Here is a 12760-nt window from a genome sequence, read left to right as displayed (position 1 = left end):
GGCAAGAGGTTTAGGTTTTCTGTGCTTTGATTTCCTCGTGTATATTGGCAAATTGGTAGGACCTCATAGAATTTTGAGGAATAAATGCAATTAATATATTAAAGAAATTTATCTTAGTGCCTGATATAAAGAGGAAGCACTCTGTAAGGTTTGACGGAGGTGATGAGGATGTTGGTAAGTATTTGTGAAGTGAAGATTTATAAAAAGGCACACTGGGAGGCGGATGTGGCTCAAGCGACTGAGGTCCCACCTACCACGTGCAGGTCCCAGGGTGGGTTCCCGGTGCCTCCTAAAGACGAGGAAGACAGCGAGCTGACGCAACAGGCAGGCATGATGAGCTGATGGCAACAAGATGATGCAACAAGAGACATGAGGAAAACATATAATGAGAGACACAACAAAGAAGGGAGCAGAGGTGGCTCAAGCAATTAGGCACCTCCTTCCCACATCAGAGGTCCCAGGTTCAGTTCCTGGTGCCTCCTAAAAAGAAGACCAGCACACAACAGACAGACACAGCAAAATGCAGACAACAAGGGGGTGGGGAGAAATAAATAAAATAAATCTCTGAGAAGGAAAAAAAAGGCACATTGACCTTTCAACGACTAGTACCTTGTGTCCAAAGTGCTCCTCGCCTCTAGGCCATCCCACTGCCTTCTTCCTGGTCCACTGTTCCCAGCGTGCTAGCCACTACCAGCAGGGACACAGGTTTTTTGGCCTCTGGGTCTTGGTACTTGGCTATTCTCTCTAGTGGGATGCTTGTCTCAAGGAGTTTCAAATGGCTGTTCCCTACTAGGGGTTCAGGGCTCAATTCAGAAGTTCTCTTTTCAGGAAAGACTTGCTGGAAGTTAGGTAAAGCAGTCCCCCTCCCCCAATTTCTCCCCTCTATGTCGTTCTATTTAATTTTCCCTATCATCAGTACCTAACATTATCTTAATTTATCTGTTTGCTTACATGAGTCAGTCTTCTTCACCATTTTAGCCTCAGATGTAGAATATGCCTGTATCTGTTAAATGCTCCATAGATATCCATTGAGTACTGATTGGCTGGCTGACTGATTGGCCAGCACAGGACCCAAAGGCATATACATTTTAAATAGCTTTCTTTGGGCTTCAAAGAAGTCGCCCCATTCTAAAAAGATAATACCCAAAGCAAACTTCAACTAGAACAAGAACATTAGGCTTTTAGGCGATAAATCTTTTTTTTTTCCCTCCCGTCTTCCCTTGCTCCCTCTCTTTCTCTTTATGTACAGCCTTGAGATGAAAGAAAACTAGGGGAGGCCTTGGGAAGTTGTAACCAAATTCTTTCACTAAAAGAAGGCCAAAGGTTGAGAAAAGCTTACGAGGCCTTTTAGAGGCCCCTTCTCTATCCTCAGCCTGGTGAAATACACTTGTACTAGAAGCTCAACCTCCCTTTCCTACTTCTTCCCCCCTCTTCTGGGGTCTGAAGTAAAGGGAACCTACCAAACTACAGTACACTGGTATTTCCTACAGGTTTAGCCTGGTGGGCTGCATGATGTGCTAGATGCTTCAGACATTCTGCTAGTCTTATTACATGTATAAAGCCCTGAAGAGCCCCTGAGAGTTGGATACAGTTTAGAGATATTTAACTTGTGTTTAACAATTGGGAGTCACTAGGCAGCCCCATCTTTCAGAAACCATGTTCCAGGTAAGCAAAGGTTGAGGAAAGTCAAAGGTTAGTGAAGTAAGTATGCGCCTAGCTATTTCTATTGTCAGGATTGCTTTAAACATCTAAATGGTGCTTCCTAGTTAAATATAATTTTCTTCAATATTTATGTACTGTTATTTTAATTTTAAGCTTCTATTTTTATAGGCAAAGGAGAGTTGAGCAGAAAAATGTTATACCCTCTTTCTCTAGCTATTCATGCTGTGAAGCAACCTGTTTTACTGTTTAAGCCTGTGTTGTTCTGTTTCAATTGTGCGGAAGGAGCAGTTTTGGTGCCTTTAAAAATCTAAGATCTATCACACAACAGGAGAACATAACAACCCTAGGAAAGGGAATTATGAGGAATAGCAAAAAAATACACAATGCTTCTGAAACCTCAAAATGCTTATGAATCACCTGGGAATCCTGATAAAGTGCAGAGTATGATTCAGTATGTACAAGGTGGGGTCTGAGATTCTGCATTTCTAACAAGCTCCAGATGAGGCTTATGCTGCTGGTCCTTGGGGTTTATGGACTGTATTGTTGAGGTCCTATGGCTTGGGAAGTAAAAATCACGCTAAAGCATTTGGTATTTGCCCTTGTAGTCACATTAAGCCACTACCATTTTATTTAACGTTGCATAAATGGCCACGCATTTTTCCTCTCCCAATAGGTGCAGTTTATTTCCCTTCTTGATTCAGGTTGACCACGTGACTACCTCTGGACAAGAGACAACAGAACTTTGCCAGAAGCTGACACTTGAAAATTGCTTGTGCACTGGCTCTGGCTCTCTCTCATTGCTCTTGGAACCAAGACCACCAGATGATGGCGAGCTAGCCTCCTGGAGGATGAGAGGCCTCGTGGAAGAGAACCAAGAAGCCCAACCTTTGGTTGGTCAGCTGGGCACCAGCCAACAGCCTGCCGCCTGCCACCATCTGAGCAAAGCCATCCTAGATCATCCAATCTCCAGCTTGATCACAGACACTTGAACCAGTACAGCAGGTATCAGGTAAGCCCTCCCATACAAAAGGACCATGAACTCAATAAAATGGTGGTTGTTGGAACTCCCAAGCAGGAATCAGTACTTACAGAAGGACAGGTATGAGTTTAAGTTAGCGGCGACACGATACCATTTGTGCTTGTGATCCTTTTTCCTTCTAGTCCTCAATCTATAGGGTATCATTTTGGCCTTACATAACAGATACTGATATAAATAGCTGTTGCAATAACATTTAAATGAGTCTCTAGTTTTATAATTCAACTTATTTTTATCTTTTACTTTTGCCTTAGAGGTTAAGTAACTGCCCAAGTCACACAGCTAATAAATGGCAGAGTAGGATGAGGTCCCAGACCTGCCCAATTCCAAAGCCCAGGCTCTTAAACCACTCGCTTTGATACCTCAGAATGAATTTTAGACTTGCCAGTCGAACAGTATTGTCAAGAATGACGCAAAGAGAGTCTAGTACAATTGAATCAAGACTGAGAGAACATTTCTTACGTGCAATATACCAAGTTTGGGCTCCAAGGACAAATAAGGTATGGTTCCAAGAGTTAAGTCTAGAGATAATCCTAACCTTGAGATTATACCTACCTGTACATTTTTATCCCTAAAATGTGAAATATCCTTCTAGGAAGCCCTACTCAGACCAGGCCTCATAAGTATAGCCAGGTGCAGGTCAAGATCTTTCAAGCCGAAGAATGAGAAGTGGTATTCCAACACCCCACCCCCCCAATATAATTAAAATTTTTTTTAAAAAGTAAAGTATGTGTGTATAAGCCTAAAAGCAAAAGTTGCATTTCTCTCATTATGAGGCTGACATAAGTATGTACATGTTTCAAATTAGATAAAGCACCAACTCCAGTGAGTCCAGGTATCCACTTCTTTATGAATACTCCTCGCCTTTCACTGCTCTGGTACCTCCTTCTACCATGCCCTCTTCCTCCTCTCAGTGTGTTTCAGTCCCATGTTTTCTTTTAGGCACCTGTCAAATGAAGGCTTCTCGTCTATCCTCCCTGATCTAGGGAACATCCCTGGCTTATCATTCATTGTCTTGCCTGTTCGCTGTCTCTTCACGTGCAGAGCTCAGTGCCACCAACAGAAGCGGGTCTTTGGTATCTTTGCATACTTTACCAGTTAACCCATGTGGCCTTGCTCATAGGTCAGGACTCAGTAACGGTTCACTAACAGATGTAAGGTGGTTCTTTGGTGACAAACTCCTTGGTTTCTGAGAACTTCAAAAGTCATGGACCCTGAAAAGAGAGGAACCTATACCTCAGAAAAGACTAGAAAAGAGTTTACCCTAAGATCATGTCTAGAGATTTAAATTTTAAAAATATATCTATTTAGGAAATATCACAGAATTGAAGACACCGATTTGGTGGTTTTCATAATTAATAGCATCCCGATCATCACATCGTAAATGCTGCCCCCGTTTGCTGAGAGCTTACTGTGTGCTGGGCACCAAGCTAAGAAGTTTGCAAATATCATTTCATTTTATCACCGTCTTAGAGGTTAGTTTTGCCACCACCGGTGGTAGTATTATTTTTCCCTCTGAAAAATCCTGGAATATTTCTGGTTCAAAACCAACGCTACACAATCCCACCAGGTACAGAATAGCTAGGCTAACAGAGAGGAACGTGGAAACAAGGTTAAGAGAATTTCAAAATGGTGATAACCCCATCTTTAGTAAGCTTGTTCATGTTTCTAAAGGAGACCCTGACTCAAGCCTGGTTATATGATCAGTAGAAGGTAGGCATGTGTAGGTAGGAGGTTATTGTGCTCTACGAGGTCTGATGAGTTCCAATGTGAAGGCAGTGTTAACGGTTATCCTTACCTGTGAGTGAAGTAGGTGGTATACTAACCAGAACAATTTGAGCAGCAATAAATTTTCTATAACCTGCACGCCTCTCACCACCACCCCCATCGCCAATATTTTCCCTTTCCTGCCTAAATTAGAGTCAGAAACTTCAAAAAGTTCTTTAAGTTTTGTATGCCAAAATGCAGATAGAGAAATGCATTCTGAATGACATGCTCTCCAGGCACCACTCTGTTTCACGTTTGAGAAGATAATGTAATATCCATGCAGAAAGGGATCCTCTTCCACAGATAGATCAGTTGCAAGTCCTCTGGGAAGGGTACACTCAGCATCAACCAGTCATCCACAAGGAGTCCTTGGGCAGACAGCACCCTTGCTACAAGCTGCCTTTGCAGGTTATTCATTGCCGGGCATCCTGCTCTGATGTTGGCAATGCCTGAACCTCAGATGTCCTCTCAAAACCTGTGAATCGCAACCATATATATTTTTTTTTCCAGCCAGGTGAAAAGCATGTTAATGGAAGTCTCATGGCCATGCCTATTGATTATTAAGGGCTGGACTCAGGCCATGTCTATCGATTTTATCGGTACCTCATTTTGAGGTGCTCTACCTCTCCTGCACCCTCTTACGCTCTGTGTTGAGAATTATCACTGTAAAAGAGGCAGTCCACAAACTGAATACAGCCTGCATCATCTTTCTTACTAATAGGGTTTTTAAATTATTATTTGAATTTCTTTAATTAAAACATGTATTTTCTATTCAACACAGGCTCCACCACTCCCTAGCAGCCAACTGCTTCCCACATCCACATTACCTTACTGAGTTGGAAGACTTGGTTGTGCATCAGCTGTATCCTGCCCTCTCTTGCTGGTCTATTGCCAGAACTATAATCACCAACTGCATCCCAGAGGCTCCCTGATCTGTACACCCAGCTACCACTTCTGTCCAGATTGCCAGCTGCTTATTCCTAGCACCAGCTAACAGTCTTAATGTCTTACTCTTCCTTGCCACCCATATATCCTACATTCACCCATTCTATTGAAACCACTGTTATTTGTTATTTGTGTGAAAGACTATTTAAAATATAGCCAATCCCACTGCAGCACTATTAGAGCACCTGCTTTGTCCTGTCCATCGCTAATGTTAACATGGTCAGCACTGCACAGAATCGGACCTGGGCAGACATGGTAGCCTAAGCCACTCCCCTGCTTCCAGTCTCTTTTCTTCCCTGCCCTTCATGCTTATGACCATCATCAGAATTAGATTCCTTGGATTCACATTTTAGATATCATAATTGTAATCTTCTCAATATGGTTCTAAGGTAACACTCCCATCTCATTTCTCCCCCCACCCCTTTTCTTTATGCCTGTGCTCCAGACACCCTGGGTCTGTCTGGGAAGCCCCTGCATTCTCAGACTTTGCCCATGGAATGGAGTATCATCCATACGAATAGCTCCTCCTTTTCTCCAAGCTTCTCAGACTGGCTTTACACAATTAGCTTGAATCACATTGTTTTGTTGCCTCTCCTTTCCTTCCAGATCTGAGAACATCTAGGACAGGGACCAGATTTACTAAGAGATTTGCATATTATCAGCTAACTCTCCATTCAACTTAAACTAACAAAAACAAATAAAAATAAACATTTTTGGTGAAAAATGAAAAGGCATTCTCAAGTGCCTGTGAGAGATTAAGAAGTGGTTATAGTGAATGGTAGATGGTTTGAAAAAAGAAATAAATGCACCTGACTCAACCATCCAACTGGGCAGGATCACTGTTATGAACGGTGGGGGATTTGACATGCAAAATAGATTTGCAAAAGACAACCACATAAAAATTGCTTCAATCTGTATAGCTTTGACTCCCAAAGGCTGGACTTGCCTGGGTTCATATTTTGTACCTATATTTCAAAGTAATGTAAAGGCTTTTTATATGTAGCTGAGATTCCACAGTCTGTTGATCAGGCAAGGATTCAAACCAGTAAAAAAGTCAATTAATTAAGAGTCTCTATGAACCCAGTACTGTACCAGACTGCACAAAGCAAAAGGGCATGTTGACTGGTGCTATGTGGAAATTCCATGCTTTTTCTGTATGGTTCCTCATGTCTGACCTCCTTTTAACACTCTTAGAGATTCCTAAAAGCAAGAATAAAACATGTCTGCCCCTGGGGAGTTTCAGTTTATCAGCAAGGTGAAATTAGCAACATCTGGAAAATTCTATAAAACAAGATAATTAAGTGCCAAAGCATATCAGAGACAGACCTTAGAAGAGAATTAAATTTGTTCCATTATTTTTGGCTAGGAAGAGGGGGTGAGACTTCCTACTACCAACCAAGAAAAATGTCACTGTCCAGTTAGCCCCCCAAATTCTTTGGTCCTGACCAAACACAGGTTCCTGCACCAGCATTTTGCTATATTGCTAGAAATCTTAACTGCAAAATTCTTCTTGGTATGGTGGAGAGCCATGGGAAAGTCAGCTGCACCTGTGGGCTGCAATTAACTACACATTTCCAAAGGTGTTCTGGCACATGTGTTTGGTGTTGATAGATGTTCCAAATAAGTGGGTGAAACCATGAGAAACAAGATTTCTTGTGATTGAGATAGCATATTGTGAATCTCAACAGAAGAGAATCTGCTGCATTTCACAAATACATTTTAACACTTACCCCCCCACACCCCCAGAGTATTTTAAGAAACACTGCGTTAACCCATTTCCAGGTCTTTGAAAATAACTTGACTGGTCAGCCATTTAATAAGACCTAGGAATTAACTGGACTGCCAGGCGCTTTGAGGCAGAAGGAACCCAAAAGGTGCCGCAGCCCAGCGCTCCATCTGAAGTAGGCACTGCCTCTGCAGGACCGAGGGAGGGAATGAGAGTTTGAAGGATGGATGGGTCCTCAGGTAGAGATCTCAGTCAGTGCCACCAACCAGGTGAAGGAAAGAGGACCGAAGGGAGTGTCAATTTATGGCATGGAGGGGTTTCTCAAGGAGGAGAGAGAGCAGCAGAAGAGCTACTGAGGGTGGACATGGGTACACTCCCTTGGGAAGACAAGGTGACATTACATATTGAAAGTCTTTTTGAAAGTCTCTACCCTTTGAACACCAATTCCACTTGCAGAATTAAAATTTAAGGACACTAGTACAAATGTGCAAAGGTCTTTGCATGAGAATGCTCATCATGACATACTTTATAAAAATTAGAAACAATCTAATTGGTACATAAGAGGGGGTGGATTAAATAAAACAAATGAACTAGGATGGTTTGCAGCTATTGAAGATGATAAATTTTTTTAATTAAAGAAGATGTAGATTTATAGAGAAATCATGTGGAAAATACAGAGTTCCTATATACCCTCTCCCCCCATTCTCAACACCTTGCCTTAGTGTGGTACATTTGTTAGAATTAATGAAAAATTTAACTGGTGTTCTTGACATGTGTGAACAGTGACAATGAAAAGAAATAGCTACAAAGTAATACTACTTTGTATATAAGCACATATACTATAAGATGTATATGTATAAGGTGATCAGATTTTTAGAAGATGTACATATATATGAAATAGAAAAATTCAAGAAAATTTATATAACCGTAACTTGAGAGTTTAACCATGGGTGGTTGGATTTTAGGTGGCAATCTTCATTTCACACTTTACTTTTTATCAGGTTTTTCTTAATTTTTCTATTTTCTATAATAAAAAGGTAAAACTTAAGTGTCCATGATACAGACATGAAAAGTAGCAGGTGATTAGCCATGAGAGGAAAACTGAAGAGCCTCATAAGCAAACTCTGGTAACTTCATGGTTTTTCTGGGAAGAGCACTCTTGTGCACTCTGGCCCACCCCTCTTTACTTGCCTCTTGCTTTCTTGACCCTTCCACAGTCCATATATGTGTTAGGGACATAAGGTTGGACTGCCCATGGCCTCAATGGTCCTTCAACTCTGCTGGCTTTTGGGGCCTGCAATGGAAGTTTTAAATGCCTGATGTTGGAACACATCTTCTGGGGTAATTCAGAAAGAAGCTGGCCAAAAGATAAGTGCTCTACACTTCCTGCTGTACTGCTTAGAAAACAAACTATTATGTAGAGCTCTACTAAGTTTCTGGGGACTGTTCAACATAGTTCTGACATTCTGTGTATTTGGAATCTAATGAAAGGGAAAGACATGAGTTAGGATGTGTGGGGTTTTGTCCTGGTTCTGCTACCAGTGGTGAGCAATCACTTAATATTTCTGACCCTTCCATCCTTAACCTATAAAACTAGGGAACCAATTATACTTGTTGTAAAGATATCAAAAACCTCCAACAACCAACTTCTGATACCCAGTGCAAAGAGTGCAGTATCAGTTCTGGACTTTGAGGGCAATCCTTTATATGAGTGTCTACCAGTCACAAGTTCAGGAGCCCAGACTACCCACCCTTCTGACCAAGTATCATTCAAGAATTTCCACAGCATCGGCTTCTCGCTTACCTAAGGTTCCTAGAGGAAGGGACTGAGGCTTTGCATTTCTTTGGTTCTACTGCTGTCCATAGGACTACCTTGTTTTAAGAGGAGAATGAATTTTGATAAGAAACCCTTTACTTTCTAATTTGATTCAACTAAGTATATCATCCATCACCCTCACCTGCTTAGGCTTCACATGCATCTTCAAAGGTACTCTGTAAAATACCAACTATATCATGTATGCCCATCGAAAAAGAGTTAATTCTCTCCTCCTGATACTGTGACTCTCCCCCCCCACACACACACCCTCTAAATGTTTCCTTTTAAAGGAAAGCCATGGTTCACTGCCATTGAAAATTAAAGACAACAGCATAAAGATCAAGGCCCATGCTGGTGCTAGTGAAGACAGAGCATTAAAATTACCACTCAGATTTCTCTTTCCTTGAATACTGGAAAAGACTACTAATAGAAAGTCCATCCCAGGAAGGCATGTTCATTTCAGACTTTTTTTTTTTTTCACCTGCATTTCTTGGTTTACAAACTATTTTGATTAAAACAAACAAATTGGAAGTAGCCCTCAGTTGTGATGAAATGGGAGACGTGTGATATACACACACACACACAAAATTGCATATGACCCCCTGTCACATTATGAAATACCAAGATAAACCAAGAGGGTTTATCAGGCAGACGTTAATTTATAAGGTTGAGGATAGAAAGAATTCATCACCTCTCCCTCCTCCAACTACAATTTTGGCCTCCCTCACTCCCCCATTGTTTGCTCCAAGGGCATCTCTCTTCTATTTTCATGTTTTCTCAGTGTTTCAGGTTATGTTTGGCCATCAGACTCACATCTCGAGTACCCAGGACCCGTTTGCTGAATCTACATTTTTAGGATTCTCATCCCTCTCCTTTCTGACCTCAGCCTGGAAGTCTGACCTCGGTTCCCAATCACATGTTGGCCTGATGACTTTGGAGTCTATTCCTGATGCCCAACTACTAGAATTGCTGCTATAGCAGTTCAGCCAAACCGGCTCAAGCTCCTTTCCCAGACAAACACTGAAAATGTCAAGGGTGTTTTCAACACATGTAAAGTATCTCTCATGAGACATCCAGTTCTAAAGGAGAAGACATTCCCCAGCAGATAATGTGTGGTTCGCTAGAAGGAGAGCTGGATCAAATACACCCAGTAGCTGTGTAGTAACCTGGTGAATCCAGCATCTTTCTCCCAAGACAGGTAAAGAGGTAAGAGTGAGAGAACAAGAGAAAAGAGAATTTTTAATGGGCAATTTTTTTTTCCTTTTTAGCATCATGGCCATTTAGAGGCATGAAATTAAAACTTGTGGAAAACAGCCATCTCAACTTGCTGCGCTGACTCAAAATTTGTCGTTTCTTGACTCAACTTTGCTGAAACACTTGATTCATGTTGTTCTTATTTAACCTAATTTGCATTGATTTAATCAGTGCTGGTATGCTTTAAATACATAATAAATTGGGATTCTGCAACTTAGATGACTTAGAATAGATAAATTTCAATAAAGCTCATTTCAATCTGTTAATGTATATGGTTCTGCCAAGGGATTTAAAACTGTAGAAAAGATGCAAAGTTGCCACATTAGAGGTGGAAAAGGTTTAAAGATACCACCCAGATGAAATGCTTTGCAGGATAATAATGTATAAGATATATATGTGTGTGTATATATATATATATATTCTCTTAATTACAGCTTAGAAACATCTAAGTTTTTGGGTAGCATACTTAGAAGAAAACTCACATATAAATGCAGTGAATTTAATTTTATTCTCCTTCCTTCTTGCCAACACTCAACTCTTTCCTGCTTCTCTGTACCAGCTCTACAAATCAAATGACATCCAAAGTGGGGCCTCTTCTTGCCCATTTGGCAGCCTCTGTCACCACTCTGCCAAGCTGCCTGCACTGGGAGGATTTTCTTCCCAGCAGCCATGGGGATTGGGTGGCTTGCACTCACAGTAGAAGCTGAGTGGCTGGCCACTGTTTACCCTCTCTCCCCTCCCTCCAACTTGAGAGTTTATGGCTCAATCAGCCAGCCTGCTGTCAGGAGTAATTGTCTTGGCAAGAGGTGAAACCACTTGATGGTGAAACTGTTTGTCTGTTAAAGTGTTCTGCAGCACCTTGGAGGTGCCAAGACGAAATCTGCAGGAGCGGGGTCCAGAGTTAGATGGGAGGCAAAAGTGTTGGAGCACCAACCATCAAGAATGGCAACGGAGGAACGTTGCATCGAGGCGGAGAGCAGAAAATCCATCTGTGCGATTAAGAAGCTGTGTGACCTCGGATGATCCTCTGAGTCTCTGGGCCTCAGTTTCATCATGAACACAATTAAGGGGGTCAATTTTCTAATGTCTCTTCTACCTCCGAAGACAGCATGTGATGTCTAGGACATTTCAGATTTGTGTTCCTTCCATTTAAATAATGTATCTCAGAGAGAAATGACCAGGGCAGAGCTCAGATGAATATATAAAATGGAATGATTCATACCTTTGTACATAGACTTTTCCTGAAAAGTACCACCAGTCTTTGGGGACTGATTTCATTGATTGGCTTCAGCTTGGATGCCAAGGAACAGTCTCATTACCTGTCCAAAGTTGATCCAACCTGGGAGTTCATGTCTAGTAAAGTGAGTACTGCTAGAGATAATGCTCATATATTTTCAGTTGAGAAGCAGAAATGATGGGTGTTCAAAGGGTGTGTGTGTGGGGGGGGGGGGTGGCGTGTGATTCATGTTTGATTCTCTCTTTCACCATCTTAGGCATCCTTAGCAAGAGGCAGACTGGACCAGACTCATTTCCCAACGGGAGTTTCTCCTCAAGCTTTGAGCATCCTTTCCTCCTCCTCCTTACTTTATTTTATTTTATTCTATATTTTATGGATGGCCCAACAGGTCCCTGCCAATAGCAATGCAGACCCCTTTCCAGGACCAGCTGAGTGGGGGCTGGGGGGCTCATTGCAAGAACCCCTATCTAGAAATGCTTGTGAAAGGACACAATCAGGCAAAGCCTTCTCTTCTTCCTTGGAGGAAAAGGAGCCCAATTGAGCACAATCTCAGAGTTTAATTACAGGTGTGTGCACGGAGGGGCGTGGGCTTCATTACGGTTAATCGGCGCTTCCCCACACATTCTCCAGCACACTCCCTTGGCGTGGGGTGTACTCCCCGGCAGGATGCGTCAGAGCCCCCCCTTCTCATGTCATAACAGCAGAGTCTGTCTTTAATACACCCCCGGGAACCCAAGAGATCTGTGGAGGTCGGTGGAGCCCCCGCGGGGCTCAGACCAGCACCCTGCACCCAGCATCCTTTCCTGCCACACACGGGCTCACGCCATCGGGCGGCGATGACTTCCCCGATCCGGAGGCTTTGGGAAACCTTCCCCCACCCACCACCCAAAGGGCTGGCTGACTGCAGAACTCCAGCACCCACGAGGGGGGGACACCCTCAAAAACACTTGGCCAAGCCCCGAAATCATCGCCTCCCTCTGCCTCCTGTCAGGTTCCTTTTCTAAAGCAAAGGACCAAATGTTGATTTCCCGACAGATTCGTCCGCCTCTTTGACATGCACAAAGCTCTAAGGAGAGGGAAGAAAATCCCCAAAAGGGAAGGGAAAGAGAAGAGAATATTGCAGTTTCCCACTCGGAAATCTCTTGGCGTCAACGATGCCTCCCCCACCCCCACCCTCCCCCAGCCTCTTATTTTATTTTATTTTCTGAAATATGGACACACATGCCGCGAGTGGCTTCCCTTTCATCCAAGACCATCTATTACTTTAGTGGTTCGGTAACATGTTGGTTTTCTGCCCACCCCTTTTTCCATCTGCCC

At 42.6% G+C, this 12760-nt stretch overlaps 1 protein-coding gene across 12 annotated transcripts in view; it reads right to left on the bottom strand.

The window, feature by feature from the left end:
- Positions 1 to 12760, bottom strand: part of CTNNA2 (catenin alpha 2) — a 1156618-nt gene that overhangs the window by 356173 nt on the left and 787685 nt on the right. The gene's annotated exons all lie outside the window — the stretch shown is intronic.

This window comes from Dasypus novemcinctus, chromosome 17, assembly GCF_030445035.2.
Source record: "Dasypus novemcinctus isolate mDasNov1 chromosome 17, mDasNov1.1.hap2, whole genome shotgun sequence".
In the NCBI taxonomy this organism is placed as follows: Eukaryota; Metazoa; Chordata; class Mammalia; order Cingulata; family Dasypodidae; genus Dasypus; species Dasypus novemcinctus.
This window is presented reverse-complemented; position numbering and strand designations above follow the sequence as displayed.